Source organism: Mustela nivalis, assembly GCF_964662115.1.
Source record: "Mustela nivalis genome assembly, chromosome: 6".
Lineage (NCBI taxonomy): Eukaryota > Metazoa > Chordata > Mammalia > Carnivora > Mustelidae > Mustela > Mustela nivalis.
In genome coordinates, this window is record NC_139025.1 from 109,042,106 (window position 1) to 109,061,941 (window position 19,836).

The window sequence follows — 19,836 nt, forward strand, 5'->3', positions numbered from 1 at the left end:
TTTTTTAAATTTACTTTAAATTTAAAATTTATTTTAAGTTTATTCATTTATTTAAGTAAATAAAACTCATGATCCTGAGATCAAGAGTCACATGTTCTACCGACTGAACCAGCCGGGTGCCCCAATAGGAATCAAAATTATATTCTCATTTAGTAACCACTGAGAAGCTCAAAAAATTTATATATTTTTAATCTAGCTACAAGAGAAACTCTTCCACTTAACTAGCATAATATGAAACAACACTCTTTTTTTTTTTAAAGCAATTTCACTATGGTTACTGTGTTCAAGTTCCTCAGATTAGGCTTATACTTGATCTCCTTCTCTCACTGCAGGGAGACGGAGCTGAAAAACCTGCAGTAGTGCCCCTCCCCACACCATCCAGGTAATAACCATCCTCTCTCTCTTTATGAACTTCTTTGAACCAGAACAAGTCCAAACGAGTTGGTTTCCTACTTCTTCCCCCATGAACTTGGTCTACTCCCTAATACAGAAAACTCAGCAAAAAGCCAAGAGTGCCACAGTGAGGAAAGAGGGACATCTGGGTCTTGGCAGACACAGCTCTATCTTCCTCACTCAGTGAACTAGACAGACTGACAAACATAGAAGAATGAATGGAAGCCAGAGTTTTAAAAAGGCTCATACAGTAGCCACAAGTTTCAGGAACTATACAAAACCCATCATTTTAGTAAACTATGTTTCATCCAGTACCAAATATCCTTGACAAGTATTTAACTGAGCCATTCAATCTCTGCTCTCAATAACCAAAAGGGATGATTTAAATATTCTTTATTTTCTTTTACATTTACAAAAAGGCTTCTTCACACCAGAAAAGACTAGAAGGTATTCAAAAGAATGCTCCTTGGTCAGGGCATATTAGAGTTTAATGAAGTAATCACTACCAATAATTATAAATCCAAATCAACTTAATCCATTTTATGCCAAAAATATTTGTCTTATTTACTAAGTACTTGATATACCTTTAATTCACAATTGGTTGAGTTCATATTAAAACATAATTAATATATATAAGTCATTTATTTTGCTATATTTTTTCAAATTTTGTTACTATATGAAAGAAAAAATATTTAATAAATTTCTTTTAATATCAAAGTCACTTGAAGAAGAAATCACAACAGTCTATATATCTCGTAGTCACATATCAAGTGACTGCAATCAACAATAACCAGAAGCAAACAAAGAAATAAGCTAGAAAAAAAAAAAAAAAGCTTAAATAAAGCTGATGCACTCTTCCCCACAAGGTGAAAATCATTCCCTGGCTTATTTTCATATACCAAAAGAGTCTCTTGATTTTAACAAGAGACTTTACAACTTACCTACATCATTAATCCTAGTCAGTTTTTTTTAGCAGGTTAGATTATAGAACCAAAAAGACTACACAGCATAATAAAAGCCAAAAACTGCTCAGTCCTGCTAAAAACTGACAAGGTAAGAAATTACTATAGGTAATAAGGAAATAAAAAATAAAAATGCCACATACATACATGCACAGAAATCAGAAAAAGAGTCCCATAGAAACAAACAACACTACCAACCTTCATCAGAATAAATATCCCTGTATTAGAGCAAAGTACAAGAAATATTCATGACTATAACCCTGACAAAGCTAAATATCCAGTAAGCTTTAAGAAAACAAAACTTATAATACAGTTTATAAAGATTTTATTCAAAAATGACTAAAACAAAGTGTTGCTTCTTCAAGAAAATTCAACTGACTATAACTTACACTATCAGAAACAGTGACAAATGATATGTAAATCCTCAACTGTCAAATCACTTTCCCTATCAGCTAATTGCAAGAGTTTCTTTACTCTACTTGTATTAAGGGGAAAATAACTATCCTGTGAATGGGGAATATCCCTAAAGTTTTATCTGACCCAAAAGACCCAAGAACCCCCAAGGCCCTGGGCATTTCCCCTAAACCTGCTCAGTAAACAAAGGCAAAAAGCCTAATGTGAATTTTGAATTTAATTATGTACTTTAGATACTTCTTAAATGAATAATGACTTTTAAAAACAATGGATGAAGTTTAACATTTCTTGGTATAAAATGCATGCAAATATCCAATGGATTCTTTTTCAGATGGAATAATAAAATAATCTTAAAAACCTGATTCAGCAGCTAGATTTGCTCTTTCTCTTCATTTTTAGATTAGAAGGAGAAAATTTTTTTCAAGTTTCTTTAATACCAAAATTTTTCTCTTTTCAACTAGGCTAAAAATCAGGAACTGTATTTTAAATTTGCAGATAGTAGTGCTTAAAACAGGGTTATCATTTCAATAGCTTCTAATAAATCAAAATGGCAAGACTTCTACCTGGTCCCTTGAACGGCTTTCCTATAGAAGTGACACATGCATCCCATTTCCAAAAAAGAATTAAGCCTTTGCCCTGCTCAGCAGGGAGTCTGCTTCTCCCTCCGACCCCCTCCCCTCTCATCCTCTCTCTCTCTCTCTCTCACCCGGTCAAGTAAATAAATAAAATCTTTAAAAAAGAAAAAAAAAATTAAGCCCTCGTACTTTTGAGTCATTTTCACTGTATGTGCTGTATTCCCTTCTCTCCTAGGCATCTAAAATGATACCAGTTACATATACCATTCTCTGGGAGGAGTGAGAAAAGTCATCCAAATAATTTCTGGGTTCATCAGTGAAAGATGAATAAGGATGGATGGGGAAAAAATTATACAAATTATTATCCATCCTGGGATCAAACGGCTCGGGTCATGGTCTCGGGTTCCTGAGATGGAGTCCCGCATCGGGCTCTCTGCTCAGCGGGGGACCTGCTTCCCTTCCCCTCTCTCTGTCTGCCTCTCTGCCTACTGTGATCTCTCTCTGTCAAATAAATTTTAAAACTCTTAAAAAAAAAAAAAAACACAGCATCCTCAAGATAGCACACTATCTACAGTGACTACATATACAACCTACTAAAAGACTAGTCTAGGGGCACCTGGGTGGCTCAGTAGGTTAAAGCCTCTGCCTTTGGCTCAGGTCATGATCCCAGGGTCCTGGGATCGAGCTCCGCATCCAGCTTTCTGCTCAGCGGGGAGCCTGCTTCCTCCTCTCTCTCTCTCTCTCTCTCTGCCTGCCTCTGCCTACTTGTGATCTCTCTCTGTCAAATAAATAATATCTTTAAAAAAAAATAAAAAAATAAAAGACTAGTCTATTATTTGAATATGATTTCTTGATCAATATATTTCAATTTAAAACAATCAATAAACTAGTTTTTACTAAGTCCTAACCATGTGTCCGGTCTTTTCTTAAAAGGCACCAGAGTGGAAGACACAATTTCTACCAAAAAGAGCTTATTATTAAGACACTAGGTCTAGCACACAACACAAAAATACATAAAAAAGAAGATGCAAGAAAAGCCACAAGAGCAAAACCATGATGAAGGTGGAGATTCAGGGTGCAGAACAGAGAGAGAAAGTTGGTTAGGTAAAATAAGGATCCTGAGAACAGAAGGCAAATCATGGAGTTTGAAGATTTACTTGTGTTTTTTACTAGTTTTTAAACAAGACCAAACTCCGAACGGAGTAATTTTTGAAGATTTTTTAAAAAATTTTATTTATTTGTTTGACAGAGAGATCACAAGTAGGCAGAGCAGCAGGCAGAGAGAGAGGGGAAAGCAGGCTCCCTGTTGAGCACAGAGCCTGATGTGGGGCTCGATCCCAGGATCCTGAGATCATGACCTGAGCAGAAGGCAGAGTCTTAACCCACTGAGTCACCCAGGCACCCCAATTTTTAATGATTTTTATCTACTCTGCTTTTAAAACCAAAACGCATTAATATTAGAATGCATTATACTACACTGATTTTTCCAAAAATTAAGACAATCTTTGGCCAGCCAAAGTATCACACAGCACATGCTTGGGAACTTATGTTCTTGAAACAGCATACATGTGAAAAGAAAACCTCATATAAATATTTATTTGGAGCTAAGATTAGCTTTGGGGGGGGAAACTCAAAATATACTTGCTTTCAAGCTAAAGCTAAAAACTAAATGCTTATTTTCCTTGTGCTGGCCTACAGTTACATGCTTACTGCTGACTGGATCCTTTCCTATCAACACAACCAGCACTTCAAAGACCCGACTGTTCTGCCAAGATTTCTGCCTTGAAAGAGCCTTTGTTGCTATGGCAATCTCATGTTCTCAAGGAACCAAGTTAGCAGCACCCTATGATACATACATGAACAAGGTTCAAACTTGGCCTGTTTCCTCCTCCAGGCACAGGGAATATCCTGTGTCACAATCATAACAATTTTTACTTGCTGTTATACAAGTTATCAACAATATCTGCCAATTCATGGAGAACCAGAGTTACTTCAAAATAAATAGCTGCATCTAAAGAAGAGGAGAGAAAATTGTGGGTGGGAATCTCCATTATAAAGCAGATGTACTAAAGTATGAAAGCCAATTAAATAAAACCCTGAGTCCAACTGAAATTTGATCAAAAATTTCTCCCTTTTCATATACCTCAAAACGCTTTCCTAAAAAAAAGAAAAAACCTGAAAATAAAAATACAGCTCTGATCCCTTGGTTAAGAATGTCCCTTACCCTGACTGAAGATTTAGCATCTTATTTAAACAAAAAAAGCTAAATTCTGCCTAGAATTAAAACTTTCCTTATATGAAGAAAGAGCAGAGGCTCTGAAAGTTAGAGGTTACAAAGTATACTGTCAAAATTTCAAAAAGAACATATTTGCTAATAAATGGCACATGTGAAAAATCACAGCCAGAGTTCAAGTGTATGTTTCTAGATGTAAAATACTTCTGACCTAAAGAAATTTTTTTTTTCGTCTATACTCAACTTATACTGCCCCACATTCCCAAATCAAGTAAGCTGTGTTTTTATGCTCAACTAGCTCTCATATTAACAGAAAATACCGTAATAGTAAACTCTAAAAATCAAGCACTGAAAAAGCATGATGGTGGCAAGGACCTGCGAAGATTCTGAAAATAACCTCAATTTTAAGAACTATATGTGTTCCTAGAAAATGAAAGTCAGAGTGAAGAGTATTCAAATGCTGAATTTATCTTTTGCATTTGATTTTCATTAAAGTATCAAAAAATAATTCTACAGGGAGTGAAAAACAGTGGCCTTGACACATTAATACAAATTAAATCTGCTTTAAAGAAACATTTACTTCAAGGATATTTTTTTCCAATATGCAGGCTATGAGCATTTAATTCTTCTATATAAACTTTTTCAAACAGACCAGACAGGCTCATGGAAAATTATTTGAATGCACACATATTAATTAATGCTGTCCATTTCCAGTTCATTAGGGGTTCCGAATTCCCATAAATCAAGTTGTTCATAATACCATTCCAAATATTTGATGGAATTCCAGAGCTGAAAGAGAAGTAAAGGTGTCTGAAAAGTTCCACATTTTCTATGAGAAAATAACCTGAGAAGTCAAGTAACAACAATCTCCTTTTTCTTTGCAAACTGAGGTATAGGTAGGTTACATCATTAACTGGAAGAACGGTCTCCTCTGCGATACTGTGTTTTGGTTATGGATTTTACAAAGTTACAGTCTAGTTTCTCTCTTCATGAAAGTCAGTTCTTCCACATCATTAACTGGAAGAACTGTCTCCTCTGCGATACTGTGTTTTGGTTATGGATTTTACAAAGTTACAGTCTAGTTTCGCTCTTCATGTTTCTGGACTCTATCCTTCACCTGGATAGAAATAACAATTGCCTCCAACGTCAATGAAATTACCCTCTTTCTTTAAAGGAAGATGTCTAAGGCGAGTTAAAGGTCAGTGATCTCAAAGACTAAAGGCTACCTAGAATAAAAACAGTTGTAACAGACCTTTTATTCAATACAGGAATCTGGAGTGGAGTTTAAGCCATAGTGTCAAGTACTTTGCAAAGCTGCATTAACAAAGACCAAACCCATCACACCTCAGATGTGCAAATCCAATCATTTTCACACCTTACAAAATAGTAAAGAGAAACTGGCAGCTAAAATCAACTAGGAGATCATGGTTTTCAAAGGTTTTTTCAGGGTGTTTTTTGTTGTTGTTGCTGTTGAATTTTTTTTTTTTACTACTATCCATTGTTAAATACATTTTTTATCACCACCTAGTGTATATAATGTATATTTATATAACAAACTAAAATTATATAAAAACAATCCTGTAAGTACACATGATGCATTCTCATAGCTTCTGTTCTACTGCATTGATCATGATGTGTGAGATCCACTAAATTCTTTTCTCGACTCACTAAAGGGTAATGGCCTGCAGTTTGAAAATGATGGAAAGTATACCTTAACCATTACTAAGACAAAGCTTCAAGAAGAACAATTTTCAGGCATTCATTCCCCACATGCTAATACTGCATGCATAATACTATGTATTTGACTATACTGTACTACCTATTATACTGTAATATCTTGAGACTACTCGTACAAATGTAACTATAGAGTACTGTACTCTGGTGGTTTTTATTTTAATAATAAGGTTAGATACACAAGGGGAAAAAGACAGATGGGTTAACTCATTTATTCATTAAGTTTTTTCACATTATTTTTTCCTAACATGTCTACAAGAATACCAAAAAAAAGTTTATATTTGTATTAGAATTAGTAGTATAGTATACATAGTCTCTCTTCTTAGATATATGGAATAATATTAACCATATCCAATACATCTTTCTTATCCCTGAAGGAGTTAACAAAGAACAGGTACTTATTTACTGAACTAATGGTTTTATATCATCTTAAAAAATAGTTTAAATCTCAAAGAATTAGGATAAGGCACAATAAAACAGTTATGGGTTAGCTAAGTAATTTTGGATACAACTACCAAAATACCTCGAATATCGATTCAAATCTCTGGAAGCCTAAATTTTACTCTATGTATTTGTAAGATCTTTGAAATTACTATTTAAAAATAGAATTTTATTTTTAAAATGACTCAAACCAAATTCCAAAACCCAGTTATTATTAATTAACTCCCGATTTTAAAAATCCACGAGTAGCTAGTTAGTCTTAATTTAATCATTTCTTTTCTACAACAAGGGAATAGTCTGACTCAAATTCTTTTCCAGATAAATCAGAATACAAATAAATTACATACTGAAATCCATTTTCTAGCTTTACAACTCAGAGATAGTGATTTCACTGATAAAAGATATTATATTTTACAGCATCTATTTACTCTGATTATTCAGATTAGTTCTGTCATTTCAAAAAATTGAATGATGAGTTCACTATTTCAAGACCAAAATGAAATGAAACAGATGGCCTGTGAACTTCATCTAATTCAGTATTTACCTGCACCATCATCAAAACGTGACCTTTTTATAAGCAATTTTATGAAGTGATAAACAACATACATAACCATTTCAATAATGTAGATATATGAATCCTGAATGTAAAATTTTTTTCTCAACAATAGAGTAGACTCAACATCCAAGTCAAAACAAGAAACTTAAAGATTGATTAAACTGTCTCCAATTCTTCAATTTACAATGGATTAGTCTCTTGGAAGAAAATGGTCTCCTATGTGCAGAAGGTTTTTTCTCCTATAAAAACTGGATTCTGGGATGCCTGGGTGGCTCTGTCCGTTAAGGGCCTTCCACACAGGTCATGATCCTGGAATCCCAGGATCAGGATCAGGCCCCTCCCCCTGCATCAGGCTCCCTGCTCAGCAGAAAGTCTGCCTCTCCCTCTCCCTCAGCCTCTCTCCCCACTCTTGTCCTCTCTCTTGCTCACTCTCTCTCAAATAAATAAATAAAATCTTAAAAAAAAAAAAACTGGATTCTTACTTCCATTTTTCATGAAACCAGCCAGGTGATTAACATCTCACAGCTCTTTAAGAGTGCTCATCAAACTGTTAGAGACTTTGCTCTCTACATGAAACAGTTCTGACAGTCATTAGGGCAAGGAAAGAACTATATTTCCATTGGACTGATTGATTATACTGCAGCTCAGTTGTGCCATCTTATCTGGAGAAATGACTAGAAATCTAGTTTAAGCTTTAGGATACAGGTTCACTCCACTTTTAGGGTATTGTAGCCTCTCTATGGAAACAATGGATACTCACAGTCTATTAGGTTTGCAGCACAAATTAGTCTTTTACCTGCATATCACAAAGAAAATGCCAGGCTCATAGTAAGTGCTCAAATATTTCTTGAATGAACAAGTATCTGAACAGCTACCACATGCCAAGCACTGTCTTAGTCCTAGCAATATAAAGGATACAGAATATTATCAATCAGAATCCTATTTGCCATAAGAAACAAAAATTCAAAATAAGACATGACTCAACAAGAGTTTTCTCACTCTGCTACAGAAAGACAATATAGATTTTTTTTTTTTAAAGACTGAAGTTGAGACCCATTCTCAGTTTCACAATCCACTAGAAAGGTAATATAAACTTGTTAACATTAAAAAGCTAGATTTCTCTTAATATTAAAAAGCTAGATACAGGGACACCTGATTGGCTCAGTTGGATAAGAACCTGCCTTTGGTCATGACCCCAGGACCCTGGGACCAAGTCCCACTTTGGACTCCTTGCTCAGCGGGGGGTCTGCTTCTCCCTCTGCCTGCCACCCCCCTGCTTGTGTGCACATGCTCACCCTCCCTCTCGCTCCCTCTCTGACAAATAAATAAAATAAAATAAAAGCTAGAAACATAAACCTAGTTTAAACATAAACTCAATAATTTTTATGTTAAAAAAAGCTAGTTGCAGTTTTTATGTGAGCTTTTAATATATGTAAGAGCACACTACATACAACAATTCATGGCCTAATATGCTTAGAATGTGGCCAGTGCAACTGTGGAAACAAGCTTTCTTTTTTAAAAATAATTTAAAGCAGAAGCATATAACGGGAAAAGACAGTTTCTTCAATAACTGGTGCTGGGAAATCTGGACAGCTACACTCAAAAGAATAAAGTTGAAACACTATCTTATATCACACACAAAAATAAATTCAAAACAGATTAAAGACCTAAATTAAAATATGAAAACATAAAACACCTAAAAGAAAATATAGGCAATAACTGTTGGACATTGGCTTTAGGAATATTTTTCTGCATGTCTCCCTAGACAAGAGGAAAACAAAAGAAAACTAAACAACTAGGACTACACCACACTAAAAAACTTTTGCAGAGCAAAAGAAACCAACAAAACAAAAGACAATCTACTGAATGTAAAGAGATATTCAAAAATGTATGCCTAGTAGGTGGTTACTATTTAAAATATATAAAGAACTTACACAACACCAAAAAAACAAATAATCAAATTTAATAATGGGAAGAGGACCTAAACTTACATTTTGCCAAAGAAGACATGGCCAACAGATCAATGAAAAGATGCTTGACATCATTAATGAACAGGGAAATGCAAAACAAAACCACAATGACGTAACACCTCACACTAATCAGAATGACTGTATCAAAAAGACAAGAAACAACAACTGCTGACCAAGATGTGGAAAAAGGGGAACATTAGTGCACTATTAGTAGGTCTGTAGATTGGTGCATCCACTGTGGAAAACAGTGTGGGGATTCCTCAAAAAATTAAAAATAGAAGTACCATACAACCCAGTAACTCCACTTCTAGATATTCAAAGAAAACAAAAACACTAATTCAAAAAAATATATGCACCCCTATATTCATTGCAGCATTATTTACAACAGCCACACTATGGAAGCAACCTGCGTCCACTGACCTGTGAATGGATAAAGAAGATATGATACATGAACACAATGGAGTATTACCCAGCCATAAAAAAGAATGAAATCTTGTCACTTGTAACTACATGGATAGGTGACCTAGAGAAAATTATGCTAAGTAAAATAAATCAGAGAAAGGTAAATACCGTATGATTTCACTTTTATGTGAAATCTAAAAAAAAAAAAAAAAAAATGAACAATTAGAAATCAGAAACAGACTCAGAAATACAGAGAATAAACTTCTGGTTACCAAAGAAAGGACAGGGGGTTAGGCAAAATAGGTGAAAAAGGATCAATAGGTACAAATTTCAATTATGAAACAGGTGATGCAGATTAAAAATTACACCATAAGGAATATAGTCAGTAATACTGTAACAAATTTGCATGATGACACAGTAACTATACTTGCTATGGTAAGCATTTAGTAATATATATAACTGCTGAATCATTATGTTGTGCACGTGAAACTATGTTATATGTCGACTATACTTAAATTAAAAATTCTAAAACACTAATTTAAATATAAATAGGCAGAACTTCTGTTTCCAGTAAAGACAGATTTACATTCTTGCCTGAAAAAAAAGCATAATATGAAGATAATATGAAGAAAATAAATGTCAGTGCTTTTTCAAGACACTGCACAACAGGCAACAAAGAACATTAATCTCCAAAATACAAATTATATAAACCCTACAAATGACCAAACTTATCGACTTGAAAACGTTTCCAGGCTTAGATACAGAGAAGTGGAATGAAGATGGAGAATGATGGACTCATAGAGTTGAAAACATAGACATGGACCTCACAGAGTGAACAGGACAGAGAATCTAAGTGCAGCACTGAGAGCAAGCAAATTCCTACAGACAGTTCTCTTTGAGTACTAATCAACACATGTATGTGAGGAAACTACCTGAAGCTTTAGAGAAAATAACCCCCCAAAATAAAAGGTAACAGTGCCAGGCACTCACACTGGGCCAGTAATAGTATCTGTTCCTAGCAGGGAGACTGGAAAACTTCATGAATCCTGGGGTACTGGTAGAACACACAAAAACAGATTCCTTCAGTAGTGAGGAATAATCAGCCCTAAATTAAGCACTGCTATAAATCTACCTAACAAATCTTACCAAGCAAGGCCAGAAAGGACCAAGCTGTTTCAAAGTAATTTAACTACAAACTAAAACAAACTTCAACATTTTTAGTAATACAGAAATACATATACAATGCCACGGGAGGTAAAATTCATAAGACAGAAATATATAATACATACATAAAATACAGAATAAAAAATTACCAGGCATACAAAGAAGCAAAAAAGTACAAACCATACAGAGGGGCAGAAAAAAAACAATTAAATCCAACCACAACTGACATAGACCTAACAATGAACAGACCAGAATACTAAGTTAGTTCTTATAAACTATTCCATACGTTGAAAATGATTAGAGACATGGAAGATATAAAAAAGTACAAATCAGTTTCTAGATATGTAAATACCAATATATGAGAAGGTTGGAAGATGGTGGTAGAAGAGGAGAACCCTACAGTCATCTCGTTCCCAAAATACAACTAGATAACTATCAAAATCATAAATACCCCAGAAGTTGACCTGAACACTAGGAGAACAAACTCTACAACAAAAGACAGAGAAGAGGCCACATCAAAGGAAGCAGGAAGTATGGAGACACATTTTGGAAGAGAAACTGTGATGGGGAGGGAGCAACAATCACCAAGAAGGGCAAGAGAAAAACTGGCACACTGTGGAGCATATAGGAAAAACCAATTCCCATAGCAGTTGGCTTGGAAAGCCAAGAGACAAACTAGCACACAGAGGAGCATACAGGAAAAACCAATTCCCAAAGCAGTTGGCTTGGAAAGCAAAAGGGGCCAAATTTTGTAAGTTCTTGAAACCAGCAGGGCTTAACATCTGGAGTTTTAAAGGTCACTGTGCTTGGCTCTGTGAGAGCCAGGAGAGTCTTGTGCAGCTCTTAGAGAGATGGCAGGCAAACAACCTATGGAAATACAGCATGGAAACAGTGATCTGAAGAGTGCCTGTGGCACACAGTGGGGAGATTATTTGCTCATCTCAGAGCACATTCCAGACCAGAGAGACAGAGTTCACAAAAAGACCCCCTCAAGAGATGAGCTCATGCCATTTCTGTCTCCTACCCCTTAGCATAAGCAAGAGGTGACCTGCAGACACCAGCACAGCACCAACACTCTGTATACATCAGGACACTTGCATACATCAGGCCCTACCCTTCCTGTACATCAGTGGAAATGCCCTTCACAGTTACATTTGCCTAAGTCCCAGCACAGCAGGCTCCCTCCCCAAGAAGAGTGGCCCAAACTCCTGCTCCCGCCATGTCTCCCAACACAGGAGTTTTGGAGTTTTGGTTTTGCTGATGGTGGCAACAGGTCTCATTTCATAAACAGACCAGAACACATGTAATTAGAACGTGCCATATTCAGGCCAGTAACCAAACACTGCCTCAAAAGGCAAAGAGCGGTTCTGCAGACTTGAACAGTAAAGCAACCAGGATAAAACAGCAGAGCACACACAGCACACAATGGAGATACTCCAGGAAGTGCCAGACCCTGGGGAACAGGGGACACTACACAGCAGGGCACTTTTTCCTAAGGCCATTACCTTCAAGAACAGGAGACAAAGCTGACTCTCTCAATGCACAGAAACAGACACAGAGACTTACATAAAAATAGAAGAAACAAATTTATCCCAAATAAAGGAAGAAAACAAGCCCACAGCCAGACACCTAAGCAAAACAGATATAAGTAACATACCTGATAGAGAATTTAAGTAATGATCAGAAGGATCCTCACTGGACTTGAGAAAAGAGTGGAAGAAATAAGTAAGATCTTTGACACAGGGATAAGGAATAATAAGATAGCAGAGATTAAGGGCTCAATAAATGAAATGAGAAACACACTTGATGGAATGAACAGCAGGCTGGAAGAAGCAGAGAAATGAACTGATGATAACCTAGAAGAGTAATGGAAAGTAATTAAGGTGAACAAAAGAAAGAAAAAGAGAATTTTATAAAACGAGAACAAAACTTAATGACTTGATCAAATACAGTAACATTGATGTTATAGGATTCCCAAAAGAGAAAGAAAGACAGGGGCGCCTGGGTGGCTCAGTGGGTTAAGCCGCTGCCTTCGGCTCAGGTCATGATCTCAGGGTCCTGGGATCGAGTCCCGCATCGGGCTCTCTGCTGAGCAGAGAGCCTGCTTCCCTCTCTCTCTCTCTGCCTGCCTCTCCACCTACTTGTGATTTCTCTCTGTCAAATAAATAAATAAAATCTTTAAAAAAAAAAAAAAAAAAAAGAGAGAAAGAAAGACAGAAAATTTATCTGAAGAAATAATACCTGAAAACTTCCCTAACTTGGGGAAGGGAACATATCCACATCCAGGAGGAGCAGAGAACCCAAAATCAACAAAAGCAGATCCACACCAACATGTACAATAATTAAACTGGCAAAATATAGTGATAAAGAAAAAAAAAAAAAATGGGGGCACCTGGGTCGCTCAGTGGGTTAAGCCTCTGCCTTCAGCTCAGGTCATGATTTCAGGGTATTGGGCGCTCTGCTCAGGGAAGCCTGCTTCCCCCTCTTTCTCTACCTGTCTCTCTGCCTACTTATGATCTCTCTCTCTGTGTCAAATAAATAAATAAAATCTTTAAAAAAAAAAAAATTAAAGCAGCAAAACAAAAGACGACAGTAACTTACAAGGGAAAATCCAAAAGGCTACTAAGGGATTTTTCAACAGAAACTTTATAAGCCATAGTGGCAGGATATATTCAAGGTGCTGATGGGAAAAATCAGCAGCTAAGAATAATCTATACAATAAGGCTATCATTCAGAATAGAAGAAGAAATAAAGAGTTTCCCAGACAAAAACTAAAAAAGTTCATGACCACTAAAACAGTCTTTAAGAAATATTAAAGAGGACTCTCTGAGTGGAAAGGAGAGACCGAAAATGACAGTAAAAGGCAGGAAACACAAAAGCATTAAAAATGAGTATTTCTGTAAAAAAATCAGTCAAGGAACTCACAAAATAAAAGGATGTAAAATTTAATAACATAAATGTTTTAGGTAAAACATGGGGAGAAGAGGAGAAAAGGATGACTTCAAAATTAAATGATCATCAACTTAATATAGATTGCTATATGCAGAAAAGATTATTTACAAACCCAATGATGACCATACATCAAAAACCACTAGTAAATATGGAAAGAATAAAAAGAAAGAAATCCAAATATATCACTAAAGAAAGTCAGCAAACCATGAGAGAAAAACAAGAAAAGGAACAGAGAAAATCTTCAGAAAAAACCATAAAATAATTAATAAAATGACAATACATATTTATCAATAATTACTTTGAATGTAAATGACCTAACCACTCCAATCAAAAGACACACGGTGACAGATTAAAAAAACAAAAACAAAAAAAACACAAAAAAACCAAAACCACAATCCATCTATATGCTGCCTGCAAGAAAATCTTTTTTTTATAAATATTTTATGAATTGATTTGTCAGAGAGAAAGGAAGAGAGAGACAGGGAACAAACACAAGCAGGGGGAGCTACAGGCAGAGGAAGAAGCATACCCCTCATGTAGCAAGAACCCTGATGCAAGACTCAATCCCAGCACCCTGGGATCATGATCTGAGCAGAAGGCAGCCACCTAACCAACTGAGCCACCCAGGCATGCCAAGAAAATCATTCCAGACCTAAAGACACCTAAAGATTGAAAGTAAGGGGACAAAAAAAAAAATCTGTCATGGAAATGAACATTAAAACAAACAAACAAACAAACAAACAAAAAAACCCCAAAACTCAGTAGTAATACTTATATCTACAAAAGAGACTTTAAAACAAAGACTATATAATAATAAAGACAATGCAAAAAGAAGATACAATAATTGTAAGTATTTTTGCATCTACCACAGAAGTACCCAAATATATAAAGCAGCTAATAACAAACATAAAGGAGCTAATCAACAATAATACAATAATAGTAAGGGACTTTAACATCCCACTTACATCAATGCAGAGATCATCTAAACAGAAAATCAATAAGGAAACAATGGCTTTCAATGACACACTAGAGAAGATGGCCTTAATAAATATATTCAGAATACTGAAGTCAATCACCACAACAAAAAATCTGGAAAGACCACAAATACATGGAAGATAAATAACGTAATAAGTAATAAGTAATAAATAAGTAAATAAGTAATGGTCAACCAGGAAATGAAAGATGAAATTAAAAAGTGTATGAAAACAAATGGACCAAAACCTCTGAGATGCAGCAAAAGCAGTTCTATGAGGGAAGTATACAGCAATATCGGCCTACCTCAAGAAGAAAAATCTGAAATAATCAACATAATATTACACGTAAAGGAGCTACAAAAAGAACTAATGACACCTAAAATCAGCAGAAGGAAGGAAATAATAAAATAATGAAGGAAAAATAAATGATATAAAAACTAAAAAACAAAAAAAAAAAAAAAAAAAAAAAACCAGATCAATGAAACCAAGGAGCTGGTTCTTTGGGGGTAAAGAAAAAAAAAAAAAGATAATAAAATTGCCAAACCTATTGCCACACTTATCAAGGAAAAAAAGAGAAAAGACTGAAATAAATAAAATGACAAAGAAGAGAGGAGAAATAGCAACGAACATCATAAAAATACAAGTATAGAAATGGATAAATTCCTAGAAACAAATAACCTACCAAACCTAACCAAGAAGAAATAGGAAATTTAAACAGACCAATAAAGAGCAAAGGAATTGAATCATGAATCAAAAAACTCCCAAGAACAAAAGTTCAGTCTTCACAGGCAAATTCTACTAAACATTTGAAGAAAAATGAATACCTGCTCTTCTCAAAATATTACAAAAAAACAGAAGGAAAACTTCCAAATCCATTATATGAGGCCAGCATTACCCTGAAACCAAAACCAGATAAAGACATCACTAAAAAAGGGAACACGAGGCCAATATCCCTGATGAACATAAACACAAAATATTAGCAAACAAATCCAAAAACACATTAAGAAGATCATTCACAACAATCAAATGAGATTTACTCCTTGGTTTTAAGGGAGGTTTGGTGCTTACAAATCAACATGATATATAAGAAAGGATAAGAACCGTATGATCACTTCAGTAGACACAGAAAAAGCATTTGACAAAGTACAACATCCATCCATGATAAAAAACCTCAACCAAGTAGGTTTAGAGGGACTATACCTTCAAAATGATAAAGGACATATATGAAAAATGCATAGCTAACATCATCCTTAATGGGGAAAAACTGAGTGCTCTTCCCCCAAGGTCAGGAACAAAACAAGGATGTCCACTCTCACCACTTTTATTCAGTAGAGTACTGAAAGTCCCAGCCAGAGCAATCAAACCAAAAAGAGAAAAAAAGAAAATACATATATACATACATACTTTCATCCATAAATCTCATCTAAATCAGTAAGGAAGAAGTCAATTTCCACTATTTGTAAATGACATGACACTCTACATAGAAAACCCAAAAGACTCGACCAAAAAACTCTTAGAACTGATATACAAATAAAATTGCAGCATGCAAAACCAATGCACAGAAATCTGTTGCATTTTTTTAAAGATTTTATTTATTTATTTGACAGAGATTACAAGTAGGCAGAGAGGCAGGCAGAGAGAGCAGGGGGGAAGCAGGCACCCCGCTGACCAGAGAGCCTGATGCGGGGCTCAATCCCAGGACCCTGAGATCATGACCTGAGCCGAAGGCAGAGGCTTAACCCACTGAGCCACCCCAGGTGCCCGAATCTGTTCCATTTTTACACACCAATAATGAAGCAGCAGAAAGAGAAATCAAGTTATCAATTCCATTTACAAATACATTCAAAATATTATCATACCTAGGAATAAAACTAACCAAAGACATGAAAGACCTGTACTCTGAAAACTATAAAATATTGATGTAAGAAATTGAAAAGGACACAAAGAAATACAAAGACGTTCCATGCTCATGATTTGAAAGAACTATTGCTAAAATGTCTATATTACCCAAAGCAATCTACAGATGTAATGAAATCCCTATTGAAATACCAAGAACATTTTTCACGGAACTAAAACAATTCTAACATTTGTGTGGAACCACCCAAATAGCCAAAACAATTCTGAAAAAGAAGAGCAAAGCTAGAGGCATCACAATTCTGAACTTCAAGCTATATTACAAAGCTGTAGTAATGAAAATAGTATGGTACTGGTGCAAAAACAGACAATAGATCAATGGAACAGAATAGAAAACTCAGAACTATACCCACAACTATATGGTCGTCTAAATTTTCAACAAAGCAGGAAAGAATAGCCAATGAGAAAATGACACTCTTCAACAAAGGGTGTTGGGAAAACTACAGCCACATGCAAAAGAATGAAATTGGACCACTTTCTTACACTATACACAAAAATAAACTCAAAATGGATGAAAGACCTGTATGTGAGACCTGAAACCATAAAAATCCTAGAAGAGAACACAGGCAATAACTTCTCTGACATTGGCCATTAACAACTTTTTACTAGATAGGTCTCCTGAGGCAAATAGAAACAAAAACAAAAATAAAACATTGAGATTACATCAAAATAAAAAGTTTCTGCACAGCAAAGGAAAAAGCAATCAATAAAACTAAAAGGAAACCTACAGAAGGGGAAAAGATACTTGCAAATGATATATCTGAAATGGGTTAGGTCCAAAATATATAAAGAACTTAAAATTAACTTAACATCCAAAAGAACAAAAAATCCAATTAAAAAATGGACAGAAGACATGAATAGACATTTCTCCAAAGAAGAATACAGATGGACAACAGACACATGCAAAGATGCTCATTATCACTTACAATCAAGGAAATGCAAATCGAAACTACAATGAGATATAATCTCACACGTTGTCAGAATGGCCAAAATCAACATCACACAAAACCAGAAGTGCTGGCAAGAATGTGGAGAAAAAGGAACACCCATGTACAGTTGGGGGGAGTGCAAACTGGGGCAGCCACTGGGGAAAACAGTCAGGTGGTGCCTCAAAAAGTTAAAAAAAAAAACCAAAAAACAAAAAAACAAACAAACAAAAAAACCTACCCTACAATGCAGCAATTGCACTACTGCATATTTACCCAAATACTACAAAAACTCTATTTTGAAGGGATCTATGCACCCCTATGTTTATAACAGCATTATTTATAATAGCCAAGATATTTGCTATCAACTGATGAATGGATAAAGATGTAACACACACACACACACACACACAGGAATATTATTCAGTCATAAAAAATGAAATTGTACCGTTTTGCAATGACACGACTGAAACTACAGAGTACATTGCTAAGTGAAGTCAGAGAAAGACAAACACCATGATTTCACTCATACGTGAAACTTAAAACAAATAAGCACAGTGGGAAGAAGAGAGACAAATCAAGAAACAGATTCTTTTTTTTTTTAAAGATTGTATTATCTCATAAGAGAGAGAGAGATCACAATTAGGCAGGCAGAGAGAGAGGAGGAAACAGGCTCCCTGCTTAGCAGAGAGCCCAATGTGGGGCTCGATCCCAGGACGCTGGGATCATGACCTGAGCCGAAGGCAGAGGCCTAACCCACTGAGCCTCCCAGGCACCCCAAGAAACAGATTCTTGATGACAGAGAAACCACCTCCCCTCTGATAACCATTGGTTCTCTATACAGTAATAATAACAGAAAGACTGGAAGAGAGAGATGAGTTTATATTATAGTAAAGTGCTTATACTATATGTGAAAAGACACAGTATCACTTAAGATACACTGAGCTAAACCACTAAAATAACTTTAAAAATATACCTAGTGAAGTAATAAAAATACAAAACAGAATCATAAAAATAATCAATATTTTAAAAAATCAGGAAATGAGAAAAACGGCAACAAAGAACAGAACACAAAAGAAATAGCAAGAAGATGGATTTAAGTCTAACCACATTAACAACCACATTAAATGTTCCAATTTAAAACCAAAGGTTTCAGACGGGATAGAAAAGTAAAACCCAACTATATGCTGCCTACAATAAATGCACTTTAAATAGAACAGTTAAAAGTAAAAAATAAAGAAAAGGTATACAATGCTAACACATCAAAAGAAAGTTGAAGGGTAGGGGGCGCCCGGGTTGCTCAGTGGGTTAAAGCCTCTGCCTTTGGCTCAGGTCATAATCCCAGCATTCTGAGATCGAGCCCCACTTCAGGCTCTCTGCTTGGTGGGGAGCCTGCTTCCCTTCCTCTCTCTCTGCCTGCCTCTCTGCCTACTTGTGATCTCTGTCAAATAATTAAAATCTTTATAAAAAAAAAAAAAAGAAAGAAAGTTGAAGGATATATATTAGTATCGTGCAAAGTAGATTTATAACCAAAGAGTATTACCAAGGATAAAGGAGGCCATTTTATCATGATAAAAGAGTCAATTCATCAAAAGGACATAAGAATCCTAATTAAAGCACTTAATAAGAGCTTCAAAATATATGAAAATAAACTGATATAACCACAAGAATAAATAAAAGACACAATTCTAATCAGAGATTTCAATTTACACTTTCAACAACTTATAAGAGTCAACCAGACAGAAAATCTGAAAGGATATAAAAGACTTGAACAACACCGTAAACCAAAATGAACTGATACTGGAAAAGAAAAAAAGAAAACACTCCATCAAACCAGAGCAGGAGATGCATTATTTCAAGTTCATGCAGAACATCTGTAAGACAAACCATATCCAGGCCATAAAACAAGATTCAATACATTGGAAAAAAAAAATCAATTCATACAAAGTACGTTCTCTGACCACAGTGGAATTAAACCAAAAATCAGTAACAAGGGGCATCTGGGTGGCTCAGTCAGTTAAGCATCCGCTCTTGGTTTCTGCTCAGGTCATGATCTCCCACTCAGAAGCTCCACCTGAGAATCCCACTCAGCAAAGAGTGGGCTTCCCCTCTTTTCCTACCCCCTACTCATGTACACTCTCTCTTTCTAAAATAAATAAATAAATCTTTAAAAAAAAAAATAATAAGTAAGTATGGGGCACCTGGGTGGCTCAGTGGGTTAAGCCT

The 19,836-nt window shown here is 35.5% G+C and overlaps 1 protein-coding gene and 1 long non-coding RNA gene across 12 annotated transcripts in view; both read right to left on the reverse strand.

The window, feature by feature from the left end:
- LOC309866257 overlaps positions 1-15,686 on the reverse strand; it is a 67,376-nt gene extending 51,690 nt beyond the window's left edge. Inside the window, exon 1 of the long non-coding RNA XR_014312533.1 lies at positions 15,595-15,686. This is a non-coding gene — a long non-coding RNA (uncharacterized lncRNA). The remainder of the gene's footprint in view (positions 1-15,594) is intronic.
- The window catches only part of TCF12 (transcription factor 12), a 390,121-nt gene that overhangs the window by 341,330 nt on the left and 28,955 nt on the right, over positions 1-19,836 (reverse strand). The window lies entirely within an intron of this gene.